Below are 21,100 nucleotides of genomic sequence, written 5' to 3' on the forward strand. Positions count from 1 at the left end.
GAACATTACCTGGATCAGTAGTGTTAGATTAGAGTTGGAACTAAACTCTAACACCAATGAAACTGCCAGAGCATCTACAGATATTTTTTTTCTTCTCAATTCCAAAAGACATGCTCTTTCTGTAGTGCAGTGCTTTTCTTCTCCTTCTAGGAATCTTCTTGACCCCACCAGGACCATTTATATAAGCTAAATGGACAACTTTGAGGACCACTGAGTTATCTGATCACTGAAGATCTCTGCTATTGATTTTCTCATTCCAACCACACAAACAAATAATTTTTAATTATGCTTTTCTTCATTCAGTAAAATAGACCAAAGCCAACAAATACAGGCTTGCAATTGCAATTAATACTTGAGAGGGTGAGAGAGTGTGAGAGCACTGCTGATGACATCCCATATAAATAAAAACAATGTGCAGCCACACCGTAATAGCATGTGGAAATGAAATCCTAATGTATAGCTATGGCTTAGTAAGGCATAGGAACGAGATAAGTTATGGCCATGACATTGTAAGGCATAGGAATGAGACCATGCCTTATTATGCTGTGGTCAAGGCTTAGATATCTCATTCCCACACCTTATTAAGCTGTGGCAACACATTAGGATCTTGTTCTCATGCCTTACTAAGTCATGGCCACAACTTAATTATCTCATTCCCACATATTACTAAGTTGTGGACTCACATTAATTTTATGTATATGGGATGTCACCAGCAGGGCTCCATAAGAGGCTGATTTTAAAAAAAGGCCTTAAAGAAGTCAAATAGTACATCCACAATTCGTAACTGAACCCCTCACTGGTGTATGAATTCAATGTTTTGTGATGTTTGTGTCAGAGTTGAGCACACCTGTTTCTGATAGTATGATCAATTCTCAGTCTTCAAGCATACAGAAGCAGAACCTGATAAGTTGCATCAGGCTGTATTTCTGCCTGGATTATGCCTGGAAAATAAAGGATCCTAAATATTTTTTGGCTTGGATGTACAGTTCTAGGGAAATCATCAAATTAGCATTAAACATTTATATTATGTAGAGGTTCTTTTAAAAGCCTCTCCCATATACCTCTCATTTACAAGAATGATTCTTTAAAGAAAAGAAAGGGAAATTAGAGAACCAAAACAATCTTTGTTTTTCAGAGTACATATTGGAATAAAAACATGCAGCCACACTGGTTATTTACAGATAAGATTGGATGCTGTGGCTCTTGAGCATCCTTCCTAGTAGTCCCTAGCAACCACCCAGATTTCAGCCACATTCTCTTGTGTAAATTTAAGGGGAGTGACAAAGCTGGACATGTATGTCAGATAAATTTTGGGGCTTCGGTATGGTTGTCAAAACAAAACGTCCTCTTAATGTTGTTGTTGTTGTTGTCCTCTTAATGATCATCTCATTTACCATTTTTTGTGGTATTTTGCTAAAATATACATACCAACACATTAAAGAAAAATACAGTCTAAGAAATTTACTGACATCTTGGAAAGACAAAAAAAAAAATGCTATTGATATTGGCTTGGATTGAATGAAATTGAATTTCTATCCTGAATATGTATATTATTACTCCTGTTAATATATTTATTTGTGTTTTACTATTGCAATACAAAGCATTAGATTAGATTAGATTAGATTAGATTAATATAATGTGGGTACTTGTAGGCACACTTTGCATGCACAGTTGTATGTCTGAATTGCAGTATGTAGACTTTAGCCTCTATACAACGGTTTCCCGCTCTTCTCTCAGACCAGTTTTGCACTCCTGTCCACATGCATCTAGTGAATTAAGTGAGTGGTCTCATTTTTAGGTGGACAGAAGGGACCTCTCCCTTAAAAAAAATCTAAAGTAGCTGCTAAACATCAGAGTATGATGTGCATCTCAGCAATATCTTTTTGACTAGCAGTGTATATAAAAAGGTATTATTTCAGAGATTGATACTTTATATTGTCATTGATTGATGAACATTACCATTGAAGAGGCATTCTCCCCATAGCCCATCTCTGGTGTAGTTATTAGTCGTGCTGCACCATGGATTAGGGCGATCAAAACAAGCACAGTTATTGTAATATGCTCCATTGTAAAAGAATGGAAAAACACATGGAGCTCCTTTAGAATTCCCATTAGCTGTCACATTATCTGAACAGAAAGAAATCAACAAAAGTTAGGATGGTAAACACTGGTAGTAGCATAAAAACCCAGATGCTGTTTGCAACTGTACTCATCAATAGCTGGATATAAGTGTATATATATATATATATATATATATATATATATATATATATATATATATATATATATATATATATATATATATATAATTTGTATTTATTTTTGTATTTTCTAAATACCTTAATATGCATTAAATATTTTCTAATTGTCTTTAATTACTGTTAAATACAGTAAAAGCAACCTCTTAAATGATGGGCCCAAAGTTTACTGCAACTGCTCCACCAGTCTGCATTGATGTTCCTGTAGTTAGTGAATTCTAAGCCTTAGTATGTAATAGGCCTGGAATTTTAATGTGGTTAATTAAGAATAAACCTTTTAAACCAATTATAATAAACCCTAGCCCTGTATTTAATTATGAGTTTGAATGCAGTACTGTGCATAAGCAAGAGACCATCCTTCAATATAACATGTTATGAACACTACATATAGTATATCATATACATTTCCTGTCAAAATGCCCATTAAGTACAAGTTATTCATTTTTCAGGGTCAGAAAAAAAGCAGAAAACATATATTAAATAAAAATGTAACTCTTTAACTCTTCTATCTTTCCAGTCATAAAAGCAACCAGTTACAGCTGTTCCCAAACATCTCACTGACACATTATGGGTCTGAAAGCTGTTACTGAGAAAAAGAAATAGAACAAAAGAAATGCATTAGAACACCAAAACTGGACATCTGAGATGTGGAAGAAATTTGTAATTGGGATTAGTTGGATTGTTAGAAGCAGAAAGCAGCCAACCTCTAAGACTGAACTTCAGAGGTTTGGAAAAATATACCTGCAGATTTCTGAGAAAAACTGAAAGTGAGTCTCCTGAAAAGAATGGAAATGTGAAAAAATGTAAGTGTGGACTTATTATACACTGAAAAAATTGAGACTAAATTTTGTCATTGAGGCTTCTTTTCTGTTAAATATGTTTCCTGTTTTTCCCTGTTGAATAACTTGTACTCAATTACTATAAATAAAATAAATAAAGGGGTGTATATGAAGTTCTACTTCTAATATTTCTTAGTTTGAACTTTTTAAAAGTTTTGTGCATGACTTTAGGCTGTACTTACAGTAATGTGGATTGTCGCACTGTTCCGGGATACCACAATGTGTGGCTGTAGTTAATATTACAATTAATATGATCACACTGACCCCTGGTGGAGAGATACATGAGTGCATTTTTTCATCATCATATAATGACGTAATGTACATTGGAATTTGTATAATGCTTTACTCATTTCTTAGTCCAGACTCTTTCTAAGTGTTAAGCAATAAAGGATGGTACAAAAGATATAATAGCATATTTTAAACTTTGATAAGGTGAGAACAAAAACTATGGTCAAAATGAGACTCTATTTTGACAGGTGTTATCAACAGTAAAGCAGGACAGGAGCTGAACCAATACAACTGAATTACATTAAACCAAAAAATAATTAAAAATGAAACATTGAAAATTAAATGTATATTTCTGCATAATCAAATATATAACATGTAAACAAAGCCATTTGCTCCTAGAGAAACTTAGAATCACAGTGGTGGTGATAGGAACCAGACACCTGAATTTGGGAAGAAGACGTCTGAGTCTCCAAAAGCTCCCTCTCAGAAAAATCATTTGGTGGCAGAAAGGTACATGCAGGGCACTTAAAGTCCCAAAATAAAACTTAATTTTTCAGATGTTTCACTATTTTGCCATAATCAACATTACATATAAATCTCAGAAGACCACGTGTAGGTTCACTGGTTGCGTTGGATAGTAATACAATTAGTAATAAAAAGTAAATAAAATGGCTATACTTGAGTTGTAGACATGGTGACCCCTGGTTCTTATCAGCACCTTCCATGAAAAATCAGGAGGTAAAACGAACCATTTCACATCAAACCACTCTAAATGACTTTGGTTACATCTTGACCACTGAGTTATGAAGAAATGTTGAAAAATCGGTGGAAATTTCCTTTATAGGCTAAAATGGAAAGTAGCAAAAAGAAGATCAGAATTTTTCTCCAGTACATGGATCTGTGCAGATATTAACAGTAGCATGCATTAAACATAAAAAAAAAAAAACATCACAAATGAAATGAGGCTGCTATTCCTGCAAAATAAATACCAGTTTATGAAAATAGAAGCTCTCTAGTTTTCCTAGAAGGTACATTCAACAAGAAAAAACACCAGAATCAGCCACTTTAACTCTAAAACAAAATTAATAAACAAAATTGCAGTCATTTTCCTCTTCCTTAAAATAATGGAATAGGTTACTCACTTGTAAAAAGGTAGTTGATGATGTTTACATTCATTTTTTGTAATTCCTTCTGCTGATTTATCATCACAGAGAACAAATAAAAGTTATGTGTGTAATTTATTTGAATGTGTTTCGACTATGGGTGGATTTTGATGTCTGGAAAGCTCATTAATTTGCATTACAAGGAAAGGGCTGGTCTAGAGGCAGTGGAAAGGTTTTCATGTAAACCATGTAGCTTTGCAAACATGTTGTCTTTCAATGTCTATTTCCTTTTCCAAGAAGCTTGCATTGGTTAATGAATTTGAGCACCATAAACAGAAACCACAGATATGCAAATTTTGCACCAATGCCATGGCCTGTGTACAAAGCACTTTTTCTGAGAAACTATGTTGGAGCGCTTTGACCTCTCTCCTCTTAAACATTGGATCATTATAGTCGTAGCTATGATGCAGCTGGCATGTAGATTTGAATTTCCTCCTTGTGTGGTGAAAATCCCACAGCAGATCTTTCCTTACCTGGAAATTCACATTAAACCGTGTCAGATAGTGTGTGTAATGGCACCTCTGACAAAGCAAGATGTTTGTTCTTGCATCATGACCATTCATGATTACAAGAAATCCTGAACAATATTAATTCCAAAAAAAAAGTACAAAATTGTCATTGGGGTGGTACGATATTTAGTTGCTAATGTTGTGTTATGAAAGGGTACATTATGCCCCTTTCCTCGGGGAAAGTGAATATGAAGTACCTTTAAAACTCATTTGTTTGAATTCTACAATGACTTTATAAGGCATCATAAACATACATATAAATATGTATAATGCATTGCACTTTATGTCCATGCTCATTATGCATTATGAATTGTTAATATAATTCATTATAAGTAGTGCTCATAACACGTTATCAGAGCTTGTTACTTGTATTTATCAGCTGTAAGTAAAGTGAGGTATACTGTACTAAAGGCTCCTCCAATATTAAGAGTGAGTTGAAGTATTTGAAGTATTTACTGAAAAACTTACTGAAACACTGCAATATACAAAGTAAAGCACAATACAAGCTTCAAATGTCAGATTTTAAACTAGTGGTACTATCAGTAGTATTTTACTCAATGTGGGAAATTCAATGTATACCACTGTTAGCTTGGTGTTAACTTGTTTTCGGCTGGCGCCTGAATATTCAGGATTTAAGCTTCAAAAGGTCCAACCCTTGGTGTGGTGAGAAATAAAATATTATAAATGCCATGGTGTAAATAAACTTATCTCAGTTTACATTACATTCTGCACGCTGAGACTGGATTCTTTGGCACTGACAATATAAAATGTTATGAACACTACATATAGTATATCATGTCAACAAATAATAATGCATAATAATCATGGCTATAAAGTATAAAACAGTTTTATAAATACTTACGGCCATGTTTAGAACACTTTATGAATGCATTATTTTTAGTTAATTTTTAATTAATAGAATCATGCTTGTATTGAAACTCTAGCAATATCATTGGAACTTTTATTGGAACGTTCATTGGAAAGTTTTAGATGGAACCAAAAGGGTCAAATTCTTGAAACATCCCGCAGAAAACTGTCCAATCAGGACTGTTTTTTCTCTGTGGTATCTAGGCAGATTATAGCTATGCAAACTGTCCTATTGGTAACATCAATAGCTGAAGAGAAGTTCAAACATGTTAGATGTTATAGACTATTAAAATAATTACAAAATGGCAGAGGAATCAACAAATCACACCTTGATTTCCATTGGGAAGGACCATACATACATCATCTAAACCGCTTATCCTTCTGGGTCGCAGTGGGGTGCTGGAGCCTATCCCAGCTGTCATTGGGCGGAAGGCAGGATACACCCTGGACAGGTCACCAGTCCATCACAGGGCAGACAGACAGACATGCACATTCACACCTAGGGGTTTTTGGACTGTGGGAGGAAACCCACGCAGACACGGGGAGAACAGGCAAACTCCACACAGAAATGACCCTGGTCGCCCGGCCGGGAATCAAACCCAGGCCATTCTTGCTGTGAGGCGACAGCGCTACCCACTGCGCCACTGCCACCGTGCCACCTGAGAGGGACCAGTTTAATGGAAAAAAGGTCACTTTTAATACAATTTTATTCTTTTTCTCCCTCTTCTTCTTATTATTATTGTTATTATTAGTAGTAGTAGTAGTTGTGGCCATTTTAATCTGCTTCTGAGGTATTTTACATGCAAAAACTACAATTTCTCTCATTTAAGATTAGAATGTGTGGGAACATCATGCTCTCTTATGTGCAGTCATTGAGAGTGATTCACAATATATTTCTAAATTTGTGGAAGAAGGTATTCAATAGTAATGCTACCAAATCCTTAATTGTATCTTGGCTGTACACATGCCTAGTCTGAGTCAAGACTTAGACTTTGTGATAGTCAAGTTCAAGTTGATATCAAAATTTTGTTTGAGTCAATACCGAGACTTTGTAGTAGTCAAATCTGAATCAAGGTAGATCTTGTAGTAGTTGAATCTGAGTCAAGATGAGACTTTGTAGTAGTTGAGTCTGAGTCAAGGCTGAGACTTTGTAGTAGTTGAGTCTGTCAACAACAAGACTTTGCATCAGTCAAGTCTGAGTCAAGACCAAGACTTTGTAGTAGTTGAGTCTGAATCAAGATAAACTTTGTAGTAGTTAAATCCAAGTCAAGACTGAGACTTTGTGATAGTTCAGTCTAAGTCAACATCAAGACTTTGCTTCAGTAAAGTCTGAATTAACACCAAAACTTCGTTGTAGTTGAGTTCGAGTCAAGACTGAAACTTTGTAGTAGTTGAGTCAGAGTCAAGGCTGAGACTTTATAGTAGTTGAGTCAAAGTCAAGACTAAGACATTGTAGTAGTCAAGTCTGAGGCACGACTGAAACTTTGTAGTTGTCAAGTCCAAATCAAGACCAAGACTTTGTAGTAGTTGAGCCTGAGGCAACATCAAGATGTTGCAGTAGTCAAGTACAAGTCAACACCAAGACTTTTTAGTAGTTACATCCAAGTCAAGACTGAGACTTTGTAGTAGTTGAGTCTGAATCAAGATAAACTTTGTAGTAGTTCAGTCCAAGTCAAGGCTGAGACTTTGTAGTCTGAAGCAAGACCGAGACCAGATTAAGATTTTTTAAGAATGTAAAAATAAAAAGAGTAAAGGGGGAAAAAAATGTTTACAGTTCATTGTACATTCAATCATTCATTTCATTCAAGAATCAAAACCCCACAAGTTTAAAAGCTCTTCAGAAAAAAAGCTCAGTTCTTTGAACACGGGAGTGTCTAGAGCATTTATGAGTGTGGCTTGGAAGAAAGCGAGTGATGTATCCGTCATGCAGTTTTACATGTCCATACTCTACAGTGCTTTGTTACACATTCAAAGGTAAAAGTAATTAAGTGCTAGAATGAGGAAGATGAAGGTGCCCTGCTGAACAAGAAGTTCAAGTTTAAGTTCAAGAGGCTTTCTTGTCATTTCAGTTATAAACAACTACACAGTGAAATGAAACAACATTTTTCCAGGAAATACAAAGACTTACAACAAATACAAGATAACTCACCTAGTTTGCATTGAAGTCTCTGTAGTTAGTGAATAATAATGTTAGTATGAAATAGGCCTGGAATCTTAAGAGGTTAAAAAAGCACGCAACTGGGGATTTGGGGTGGGTTTTAGAGGGGGTTTAGCACCAAAACTTTAACAGGTTGTCCCCAGATGTATATTATTGATATGAAACTGACGTAATCTTTCAGTTAATTATATCAGTTTTATATTTTTTTACAATTTGTTGCTTGCTTTGATGCCTATTTTTTTTACTTTAAAACTTACTAAAAAACAATTCCAAAAAAGTTGGGACAGCATGTGAAATGCTAATAAAAATAGAAAACAGTGATTAGCGAACACAAATATACACATATATACCCCACAGGCTTTTTTGGGCCCCCTGGTGGCTTAGAAGCCCTAAACGACTGGAATGAAATGTTTACATAATATGAAGATTCTTCAAATGTCTTATTTCTTCTTTACATTTTAAAGAGTGACTCTTTAATGAAACAGCTATTGAAATGTGCTCTCTAATAGCATTGCTCCTCTTGGCACCTTTGTTTTAAAGAGTGTGGTTATATTGTCCACATTAAATTTTGAACACTGGCAATTTTAACAGAATCTGCTAGATAATTTCTCTCATTGTCCTCTAGAGGTCATCATAAGCAAATACATTTCAGACAAAAACAATGCTCTCCGTAGTGTAGTGTGGTCATGTTCAGAACAGTAGACTGTATGAGGAGAAGATGAGACCTATAACCCATAACCAGTACTGACTACGCTACAGCAGAAAAACATGCAGACTATTACACCACCTATGTACCCCCCATGTTCCCTCAACAGCCCCAAAGCAGCATAGATATGCTCAATGATTTTGAGAATGTTTTTTCAGATGACATGAAAAGTGAACATATTTCTCAATATGCTCTTTATTGTACAGAATAAAAATGCTCTATTTCATAGAACACTGAATTTTCCATGTATTTTTTATTTTTTAAATATAAGAGTTGACTGTACTATGTTAAACTTTCCAAATGTACCACTGATGGCCAATTCCATACACTCCATGCAGTCGTATTTAAAAAGTTTGAGTATCCCTGGTCAAATCACATTTTGTTGATGAGAACATAATGTGGCATTATTTCTGCAAATGTTAGTGTACAGTTTATATTTACAAAAAAAGTTGGGATCCTGTGCAAAGTAATAATGATGTGCAAATCATTTAAACCCTATATTTAATTGAAAGTAGAGCAAAGACAATGTATCAAATGTTGAAACTGAGAAATTTAATTGTTTTTCTGAAAAATATTTGCCCATTTTGAATTTGGTGCCATCAACACTTTTCAAAAAAAGCTAGAACGGGGCAACAAAGACTGGTCATGTAATGCTAAAAAAAACACCTTGTGGAAAATCTCACAACTATTTAGATTAATTGGAAAAAAGAGCATCACAGGGAGGCTGAGTCTTACAGAAGTATAGATGTGAAATAATTGAAGAATAATGTTTCTTAACATAAAATAGAAATCTCTATGCAACGGGCAAGGCTGAAAACCAATATTAGATAGCCATGATCTTTGGGCCTTCAGGCAGCACTGCATTAAAACAGACACAATTCTGCAGTGAAAATCACTGCATGGGCTCAGGAACACTTCTGAAAACCATTGTAAACACAGTTCTTTGCTGCATCTAGAAATGCAAGTCAAAACTGTACCATGCAAATAAGAAACCATATGTAGGATCCAGAAACACCACCACCTTCTTTTAAAATTCAAAATTTGAATTTTATTTTATTTATTTATTTATTTTTTTGGCTATCATAGACAATATGTCCTCTGAGCTAGAGAAGAAAGTACAGAACCACCTGTGGATTTTTTCAGATCTGAAGCAGCTTGATTTTCTCCTCTATCTTTAAATCATTTTTTTGAACTCTAATTTTGAAAACTTGTTTTTTTCAATTTCATTATTCCTATGAATTTCACTTTTTTATATACAAGCAGATTATCTTACGACTTCTGTTGAAGTTATAAGGAGTGTTTCAGCCTGGAGTGCTTTATGAAAGAGGCCCAGTATAGAGCAGTCAATCATAGCAGAGGTCATTTACATATCACTGTAACTGTTACACTGCCTTCAGAAGTCCTTGAATAGCTCAATGAGGAGTGGAAGATTTGGGGTGGAGGTGAGCCCTACAGAAAGGCGGATCTGCAGGGGAAGGGTTTGGTACCACTGACGTAGGATAAAAGCCCACTGATGCTTTAGTTTTCCCTTTTTTATTAGTTCACAGCAAGAAATTGTGTTTTTAGAGCTCTTATTAACTCTTCTAATCCAAAAGATGTTGTTATAATGCAAATGTGAAAAAGCTAATCTTAAAACTACATTTATGCCTGCGTATGTGAGTGACTGTACACATCGGTGTGGTTACAAATAGGAGTTAGATTGCGACGGTGACTGTGACTGTGTTATGTGGAAGAAGTTGAGCAACACATTGCTTGCATGGTTCCAGACACACACCCATACACACACACCCACACACACACTAAATAAATAAATAAATAAATAAATAAATAAATAAATAAGAACAGATCAGTGTTCTTCTTTTGATCAGATCTTTTGATTGTCTCTTCTTTCTTTCTTTTTTTGCTTTCTTATTAACATGGTTACTTCTTTATCTTTTTCCTACTAAGCTATTTGCTTTAAAAAAAATGGGTGCAGTTGTATCACAATGATAAGACAAGTATAAGTCAAGTCAAGTCAAATTTATTTGTATAGCGCTTTTTACAACTGATGTTGTCACAAAGCAGCTTCACAGAAATCCATTTAGGACAAAGTTTCAACATGAAATGTAAATCCTCCAGGTGAGCAAGCCAGGGGCGACAGTGGCAAGGAAAAACTCCCTCAGAGCTGAGGAAGAAACCTTGGGAGGAACCAAGGCTCACAAGGGGGGACCCATCCTCCTCTGGTCAAACTACCTACAGAATTATTATACTACTAATATTAATAGTAGTAGTAGTAGTAATAGCTAGGAGTCCACTTCAGTCTAGAGTGGGCAGCCAGTTCAAGGCAGGTGGCGGTAGCTGGGTAAGTGGCGGTGACTGGGTGTGGGCAACTGGTCTGAGGCGGGTAGCCGGAGAGCTCTACAGACAATCATCCAGCAGTGTCCGGCCGGACAGGTGGGCACTCATTTTCTCGGAAGAAAGGTAGGGAGATGGAGTTAGTTTAGTTCTGTATGGGTGTATGTATAATAATAAGATCTGACTACAACAGCTTAACTAAAAGGAGAGAACCAAAAGGGCACACAGATACAGGAGCACCCTGAGACAATTTGGCATCCCTCCGCTCCACCGTCCACAAACCTGAGTGTTCGTGTGTGAGCGGCGGGACGACAGCAGCAGCGTCTCAGTTTACTATAATTCCCTGCGTCCATGGACCCCTGGTTCTGCTGCCTTTATCCAAGGGGAAACATTAACTACCAAAAGCTAAACTAAACAAGTGAGTTTTCAGCCTAGATTTGAAGATTGCGAGTCTGAGTCCCGAACATTTTCTGGAAGATCCTTCCAGAGTTTGGGGGCTTTATAAGAAAAGACTCTTCCCCCAGATGAAGCCTTCTGAATTCTGGGAGCTATTAAAAAGCCAGCACTCTGTGATTGGAGTAATTGTGGTGGCTCGTAATGGGAAATAAGGTCTTGCAGGTACTCAGGAGCGAGCCCATGTAGGGCTTTATACGTCAATAAAAGAATTTTGTAATCAATACGGAATTTAACAGGCAGCCAGTGAAGTGATGATAGAACTGGACTGATATGATCAAATTTTCTAGTTTTAGTGAGAACCCTGGCTGCAGCATTTTAAACTAGTTGAAGTTTACTTAAATTCCTGCTGGTGCATCCTGATAGTAGTGCGTTACAATAGTCTAGCCTTGAGGTAATAAAGGCATGTACTAATGTTTCTGCATCATGCAGTGATAATTTCTTATTCTGGCGATGTTGCGAAGATGTACAAAAGCTGTCCTAGTGATGCTGCCTATGTGTTGATCGAATGATAAATCTGGATCAATTATGACACCAAGATTTTTTGCTGCTGAACCAGCTATAACTGAAAAGTCAGCAAGATTTAAAATTAAATCTGATAATTTATTTCTTGCCACTTTTGGACCCAGAAGGAGAACCTCTGTTTTGTTACTGTTTAGAAGGAGGAAGTTACGCAACATCCAACCTTTCACATCTTTTACACAATCCTCTATTTTCTTTAACCTGTATTTGTCATCAGGTTTGGCTGATATGTACAGTTGCGTATCATCTGTGTAACAGTGAAATTTAATGCCATGGTTACTTATGACTGTGCCTAACGGTAACATGTATAATGTAAATAATAATGCTCCTAAAATAGAGCCTTGCGGAATTCCAAATCTTACTTGTGAATAATTGGAAGATGAATCATTTACCTTTACGAACTGATAACGTTCCGTTAAGTAAGATTTGAACCACGATAGGGCTGTCCCTGTGATTCCAACCATGTTTTCTAACATTTCTAGGAGAATGTTGTGGTCTATCGTATCGAAAGCTGCGCTGAGGTCAAGTAGCACCAACAGGGATATGTAGCCTTGATCAGAGGCAAGAAGAAGATCATTTGTTATCTTAACTAGAGCTGTCTCAGTGCTGTGATGTGGCCTGAAACCAGATTGGAATTTTTCATATATGTGGTTCTTATCTAGATATGAACTAAGTTGTTGGGCTACAGCTTTTTCTAAGGTCTTAGATATAAATGGTAGGTTAGAAATAGGCCTGTAATTAGACAATACGCTAGCATCAAGGTTTGGTTTCTTGATCAGAGGTTTAATAACTGCTAGTTTAAAAGCTCTGGGTACATGGCCCAGGCTAAGGGACGAGTTTACTATAGTTAAAAGAGGATTAATGATAACTGGTAGCACTTCTTTGAGTAATTTTGAGGGGATTGCATCAAGTGTGCAGGTTGTGCAATTTGCAGAGGAGATAATCTTCTCTAATTCTGGCTGTGTGAGTGGGTAGAAATTTTCAAGCCTTTCTTCTGCAACTATGTTATGTTTTATATCAGCCACATCAGATGACAGCCAAGTTGGATTTAATACTGTGGGTTGAATTTGTTGTCTAATATTTTCAATTTTATTATTAGAAAAGTCCATAAAAACTTCACTGGTGAGAGTCGCCGGAATTTGTGGTTCAGTACCTGCCTGATTTTTTGTAATTCTGGAAATCACACTAACAGTACTCTAGGATTATATTTATTATTTTCGATCAGCGAGGCCAGATATGCTGAGCGAGCTTTAATGAGAGCATTTTTGTACTCTATAAGACTGTCCTTCCAGGCCAAGTGGAACACTTCCAGCTTGGTTGATCGCCATTTCCGCTCTAGTTTCCATACTGTTTGTTTTAAGGTACAGGTTTTATCATTATACCACGGGGCGAGCTTTTTCTGTCTTATCCTTTTGAATTTAAGTGGCGCCACATTTTCTAAAGTAGATTGGAAGGTGTTTTCTAAATAGTCAGTTAATACATCTAGCTCCATTGGGTCTGATGGAGTGGAGACTAGGGTTGATAGTTCTGGGAGGTTTTCTATGAATTGTAGGGCGGTAAATGGGTTTACTGTGCACTTTGTAGAATAGTGAGGGGACGTACATGTATTATGGCTAAGACGTAGCTCATAAGAAATTAGGTAATGGTCGGAGGTTACTGAGGTTTGCGGTAGGATATTAAGCCTGTCTATGTTAAGTCCGAGTGTCAGAACTAAGTCTAAAGTGTGACTACAGTAGTGTGTAGGCCCTGTTACATTTTGGGTGATACCAACAGAGTCTAGGATTGAAGCAAATGCCTTTTTTAGTGGGTCATCTGCCTTCTCAAAATGGACATTAAAATCTCCTACAATCATTACTTTATCATTGCACACAGCTAGGTTAGCGGTGAAGTCACTAAATTCTTTTAGAAATTCTGAGTAGGGTCCTGGTGGTCTGTAAATGTTGAATAATGAAAATGCCTTATTTTTTGTGGCCAGATTTGTAATGTTGATGGAAGGAACCTCAAAAGAAGTGAAGGTGTCACATTGTTTCTGACTGATATCTAGGGTATTCTGGTAGATTACACATAATCCACCTCCTTTGCCTGATAATCTTGGGCTGTGTACATAATTCTAGCCTATAGGGGTTCATTTAGTGCTGAATATTCATCCTGTCTAACCCATGTTTCGGTGAGACAGAAAACGTCAAATTTATGATCACTTATAATTTCATTTACGATGACTGCTTTTGAGTTTAAGCCTTTTCTTTTTTACTATGTACTATTAATGTTTATTCAAAATTGTATTAGCACACTTTATTGTGTTATTTTACACACAGCCTTCTGTGAAGGGCTTTGTTGACTGTGCTCTTTGAAAAGTGATGCACAGTTGCAAATTGTGATGCAAATTGGTGTTAAAGCTGAGCAGGCTGGATCTGTGCAGCTCCATCTGCAACTGTGTACAGACAGCTGACAGTGAGAACTGGAAACAGGTACTCAGCAACTGATGAACTCCACGGGGGTGCTGCCTCAGCCTCCTGTTATACAGCTTGTACCCCCACAACTGTGTAGTCAAACACAACTACTATAAAATAATTAAGTTTGCAAATGACACCACTGTGATTGGACTCATAAGCAATAAAGAGTCTGCCTACAGTAGAGAGATACAAGATCTGTCTGTTTGGCATCCCAATAACAATTTGACCCTGAAAGTCACCAAAATCAAGAAGGTTGTGATGGACTTAAGGGAAAAAGAGATCACAGTGCCACCAGAATCAATGGCTGTTAAATTTTCCGCAGTTATAGGTTTCTTGGTTCTGCTGCCATCAGACGTCCTTTCTTGGTATCTGACCACACACAGCGTCCTCAAAAAGTCACAGCAGCAGCTGGTCTTCCCAATAAGACTGAAAAGGTTCAGGATGAACACATCTGTTATGATCAACCTTTACTGCTGCAATGCTCTTACTGGTTAAAGCATAGTGTGGCTTGGCAACCTGACGTCACAGGATTTCAGACTCCTACAAAGACCTGTCAGAAACATAGAAACATAGAAACTAGAAACAAGACATTTATTAATCCTATTAGTGGGTGGACTCTACCATCTCAGATGCTCCCCATCTAGCTTATTTACTTTTCTTTGTCTTCTCTCTAGTAAAGAATCACAGCATGCATATATATATATATATATATACACACATATATATATACACAACATTTTTTGTTTTGTTTTGTTTGTTATTTTACTTTTTTATTGTATTTATTGCATCTTGTGTATATGTTGCACTATTACACTGTATTATTCAATAGTGTACAGTATACTGTATGACCCTCTGTAATCTTTAACATTTGATCATTCTGCAAGTAGTAATACCCTGTGTTTCACTGTAAAATCACAATGTAATGTTATGACCTCCATCGACTTCATTCCGTACTGCCAGTCACCTGTACAGGTTGGTGCCACTTCTTTATTTTTTGTTATTTGTTGTTAGTAAGTTCAATGACTATTGGATTCAATTTCACTAGCCACACCCAGGCATGATTACTGCCAGACCTGTTGAATCTAAACATCACTTAAAGAGAATCTCTTTGGCAATATCATGCAGGCTAGAAGGTCTCAATAGCAACACATGATGCCACATTCTAAAGAGATTTAAAATGCAGATGCAAAACAAAGTCATTGAAGTCTACCACTCTGGAAAGAGTTACAAAGCCATTGCTAAGGCTCTGGGACTCCAGTGAACAGTGAGAGCTGTTATCCACAAAAGAAGAAAACACAGAAGAGTGATGAACCTTCCCAGGAGTAGCCGGCATACCGAAATTTCACCAAAAGCATGTTGATGATACATCCAGGAGGTCACAAAAGAACCCAGACAAATATTTAAAGAACCGCAGGCCTCACTTGCCTCAGTAAAGGTCAATGTACACATTTCCAGAATAAGAAAGACACTGGGCAAAAATGGCATCCATGGAAGGCGCAAGCCACTGCTGATCCACTGCTGTTGCAAGGCACAAACCACTGCTGACCTAAAAGAACACAAAGGCTCGTCTCGCATTTGCCAAAAAAATCTTGATGACCCCCAAGACTTTTGAAATAATATTCTGTGGACTGATAAGTCAAAGGTGGAACCTTTTAGAAGACATGGGTCCTGTTACAAACTAACTGCAAATTGCACCATGACAACATCATATTAACAGTCAAACATGGTGGTGGTAGTGTGATGGTCTGGGGCTGCTTTGCTTCAGTAGGACCTAGACGACTTGTCATAATAGATGTAACCATGAATTCTGCTGTCTATCAGAAAATCCTGAAGGAGAATGTCAGCCCACCAGTGTGTCACCTAAAGCTCAAGTACAGTTGGGTTATGCAGCAGGACAATGATCCAAAGCACACAAGGAAGTTGACCTCTGAATGGCTCAAAAGAAACAAAATATAGGTAGATAGATAGATAGATAGATAGATAGATAGATAGATAGATAGATAGATAGGTCAGCCTTTTCTATCTCAGAGTGACACAGAGAAACTTGCTCATGCATTTGTTACAAGGAGAATTGATAACTTTTGTGCTATTTCTACAGGAGAAAACAATCCATCCTCTACAACTCATACAAAAAATAGGATATGGATCATAACAGACACAAAAATGAGCTCATATAACCCCCATTTCAGCCCTGAGTGCTTTTTAAATGAGGCACAATACAGTGCAGCCAATCAAAGCAGAGGTCATTTACATATCATTTTCAGTGTTACACTGCCTTTAGAAACCACGGAATAGCTGAATAAGGAAGGGAAGATTTGGGTTGGAGGTGAATCCTGCAGGAAGGCAGATCTGCAGGAGGTGGGTTTGGTACCATTAGTGTACACACTTTAAAATGATGGTTCCTCAAGGGTTCTTTAGTAAAGAAAATGGTTCAATATAGAACCATAAACACTCAAAGAACCCTTTGCATGATTGAAGGGTTCTTTGCATGGTGAAAGGGTTTTTCAGCTAGATGGATAATAGTTGAAAAAGGTAACACTTTCTATGAATGTCACCTTTGTAAGCATCTATAAACACATTCATAACATGTTATAATGCATTCATAAGGCATTATAAACATGGCTATAAATATTTATAAAAATGCATTACACGTTATAGCCATGCTTATTATGCATTATGAATTGTTAATACATTATAAGTACTGATCATAACAAATTATAAGAGCTCATAAGTTGTATTTGTCCGCTCTAAGTAAAGTGAAGCGTACTGTACTAAAGCCTCCTCCAGTGTTAAGAGTGAGGCTTCAAGTTGAAGTATTTACTGAAGGATTTACTGAAACACTAAAACATACACAATAAAGCACATTACAGGCTTCAAATGTCAGAGTTTAAACTAGTGCTGCCATCAGTGTTTTACCCAATGTGGGAAAGTCAATATACACCACCGTTAGCCTGGTATTTGTCTTTACTTTGCAGTCTCCAAGCTGGGACTGACTTCTTTGGCACAGACAGTATAACATGTTATCAACACTACTTATAATGCATTATATTAACAATTCATAATGTATAATAAACATGGCTATAAAGTGTAATCCAGTGTAATTCATTTTTATAAATGTTTATAGTCATGTTTATAATGCCTTATGAAGGCATTATAACATGTTATAAATGTGTTTATAGATGCTTACAAACGTGACATTCATGGAAAGTGTTACCAAATGTTCTATATAGCACCAAAAAAGGTTCTTCTTTTGTTACAAGCTTGACACCATAACAAAAGAAGAACATTTTTTGGTGCTATGTAGAACCCTTTTCTTGTTAATTCTTATAAACCAAAAGATGTGGTAATAATGCACAATGGAATAAGTAGGCCATTACCTGCATTTATGCCTGTGTCATAGTGACTGTACACACCAGCATGATTACAAAAAGGAGTTAGATTGCAACACAGAGTGAGTGCTATGTGGAAGTTGGGCAACATGCCGCTTACGTGGTGCAAGACACACAAAAAAAACAAGTCACCAAGAACAGATCAGTGCTCTCAATTGTCTTTTCTATATATTGTTCATTGGTTTTTATTTACTTACTTATATATATTTTTCCTGCTTAGCTTTGCACATTTTAAAACTGCAGTACAATTAAGTCACAATGATCAGACAATTTTAGACTAATGTTTATTTGAAATTGTATTACAATATGTTATTCTGTTATTTTAAGCACAGTCAACTGAAAAGTGATACATAATTTAAAACTGTATCTTCCTCTTTTTCTTCTTATTGCTATTAGGCACTGTATTGTTCTGTACAGTTTTGATAGCTTTAGGATTTCCGTGACGGTTATACAGGTGTGAGTGTTCTCTTTATGCCATTCTTCTGAGAGCTGATAAATTTGCTCATTTCAAGCACATTTTTTAAAACAAGCAAAATTATCTACCAATATAGTGAAATAATTTTACTTAATACAATTACTTAAAACATGTAAAAAATGTCTAGAAATAAGGTAAATAATCCTACATTAAGCTTACAACAGTTTCAACCAGAGAAAAAAATAGATTTATTGACAACATTTACAACTGCAACTAAATGTTTCCAGTAACCGTTGATTAGTTATGCACATCAGCTTGGTGAAATTCGAGCCCATTCCTCCATACAAAACAGCTTCAATTCTGTCATGTTGGTGGGTTTCCTCCCATGAAATGTTTGTTTTTAGGTCCTTCCACAACATTTCTACAGGATTAAGGTCAGGACTTTGACTTGGCCATTCCAAAACATTAATTTTATTCTTCTTTAACCATTCTTTGGTAGAACGACTTGTGTGCTTAGGGTTGTTATCTTGCTGCATGACCCGCATTCTCTTGAGTTTCAGCTCACAGACAGATGTTCTGGTATTTTCCTTTAGAATTTGCTGGTATAATTCAGAGTTCATTGTTCCATCAATGATGGCAAGCCAGATGCAGCAAAACAGGCCCAAACTAAGATACTACCACCACCATGTTTCACAGATGGGAGAATGTTTTTATGCTGGAATTAAGTGTTTTTCTTCCTCCAAACATGACGCTTCTCATTTAAACCAAAAAGATCTATTTTGGTCTCATCTGACCCTGAAGGGGTCCCTCCCAGGGTGTCAAGGTAAAGCCTGTGCCACCCAGCTTTGTGGAGTACTGGAGTACATGTCTTCAACATGAGCCTGAGTCTCCAGAGGGTCCCCATGATGTGGAAGACGTCCTGCATTGTTCCTGTTCCGAAGATGCCGCCACCCAGTGACGTCAAGGATTACAAGCCAGTGGCACTGACGTCCCACGTCATGACAACCATGGAGAGGCTCATCTTGGATCAGCTCTGGCCCATGGTCCAGCCACTTCTGGACCCCCTCCAGTTCGCCTATCAGCCGCGGCTGGGAGTTGAGGACCCCATCATCTACCTGCTCAACTGAGTTTACGCTCACCTGGACAAGCCAGCCAGCACAGTGAGGGTCATGTTTTTTGACTTCTTCAGTGCATTTAATACCATTCTGCCTGCTCTTCTGGGTGATAAGCTGACAGTGATGCAAGTAGATACCCCCCTCGTGTCCCGGACTGTTGACTACCTGACTGGCAGACCACAGTATGTTCACCAGCAGCACTGTGTGTTGAACAGAGTGGTCAGCAACATTGGATGGAACTTTCCTCTCTCCCTTCCTCTTCACCCTCTACACCACAGACTTCAGTTACTGCACAGAGACTTGCCACCTTCAGAAGTTTTCTGATGACTCTGCAATAGTTGGATGTATCAGCAGGGGTGATGAGGATGAGTACAGGGTGACGGTGAAGGACTTTGTAGCATGGTGCGAGCTGAACCATCTGCAGCTCAACGTGACAAAGACAAAGGAGCTGGTGGTGGACCTGAGGAGGGACAAGGCACCGGTGAGCCCTGTATCCATCAGGGGGGTCAGTGTGGACACCGTGGAGGATTACAAATATCTGGGAGTGTATATTGACAATAAACTGGACTGGGCTAAGAACACTGACGCCCTCTACAGGAAAGGTCAAAGTCGTCTCTATTTTCTGAGGCGCCTGAGGTCCTTCAACATCTGCCGGCCTATGCTCAGGATCTTCTATGAATCTGTGGTCGCGAGTGCTGTCCTCTATGCTGTTGCATGCTGGGAAAGCAGGCTGAGTGTGGCAGATGCCAACAGACTCAACAAACTGATCCGCAAGCCCGGTGATGTTGTGGGTGTGTAGCTGGACTCGCTGATGGCAGTGTCGGAGAGCAGGATGTTGTCTAAGCTGCAGGTCATTATGGACAATGGCTCCCACCCACTCTATGACACAGTGATGAGTCATAGGAGCACATTTAGTGCAAGACTCATTCTACCGAAATGCATCACAGAGCGCCACAGGAAGTCATTCTTACCTGTGGCCATCAATCTCTCTAACTCCTCCCTCAATATGTGATACTATGGTTCATCTGCGCAATACTCAATACCAAATTGTATTGTTCATATGTGTAATAATAATAATGTAATACATTTTTTTTTAACTCAGAGGTGCAATAATTTGAATTGCTTTCATATTTACTATCACAGCCACTGCCACTTACTATATTTAGTAAGTGGCAGTTTAATATATTAAGAATTTAAATGTGTACATATTGCAAATTTCTCTTTTTTCTTTGAAATAATTAAAGTGTTTATTCTTCTGAAACTGAATTTATCTACTTTTATGACTTGTGTGAAAATCTGATTAAGTTTTAGGTTAACTTTATGCAGAAATATAGTCACCTTTAGTGTTTAGTGCAACTTCTTTATTTATTGTTATTTAATAAAGCCCTAACCCTGGCATACTTGTCTAGCGTGTGTAATATCATTCTTATGTGTGCAACACTTCCCTGCCCTATTACTTATTTACATGTAGGAGCATGCTGCTGTAGTATACAAATTTGGTCCCACTTTTTATTAAGTGTCTCTAATAACTGTGTAGTTACACATGAATAACATGCAACAACACTGTAACTACTGATGATTTAGATAATGTTACAGATGGATGACAGAAGTACAGCCTATGTAATTAAACATGTGTATCAGCTTCAATTTTGCCTCATGTAATTACACAAGTTTATCTTTTTGATGCACTA

The sequence above is a fragment of the Colossoma macropomum genome, unplaced genomic scaffold (assembly GCF_904425465.1).
Source record: "Colossoma macropomum unplaced genomic scaffold, Colossoma_macropomum, whole genome shotgun sequence".
In the NCBI taxonomy this organism is placed as follows: Eukaryota; Metazoa; Chordata; class Actinopteri; order Characiformes; family Serrasalmidae; genus Colossoma; species Colossoma macropomum.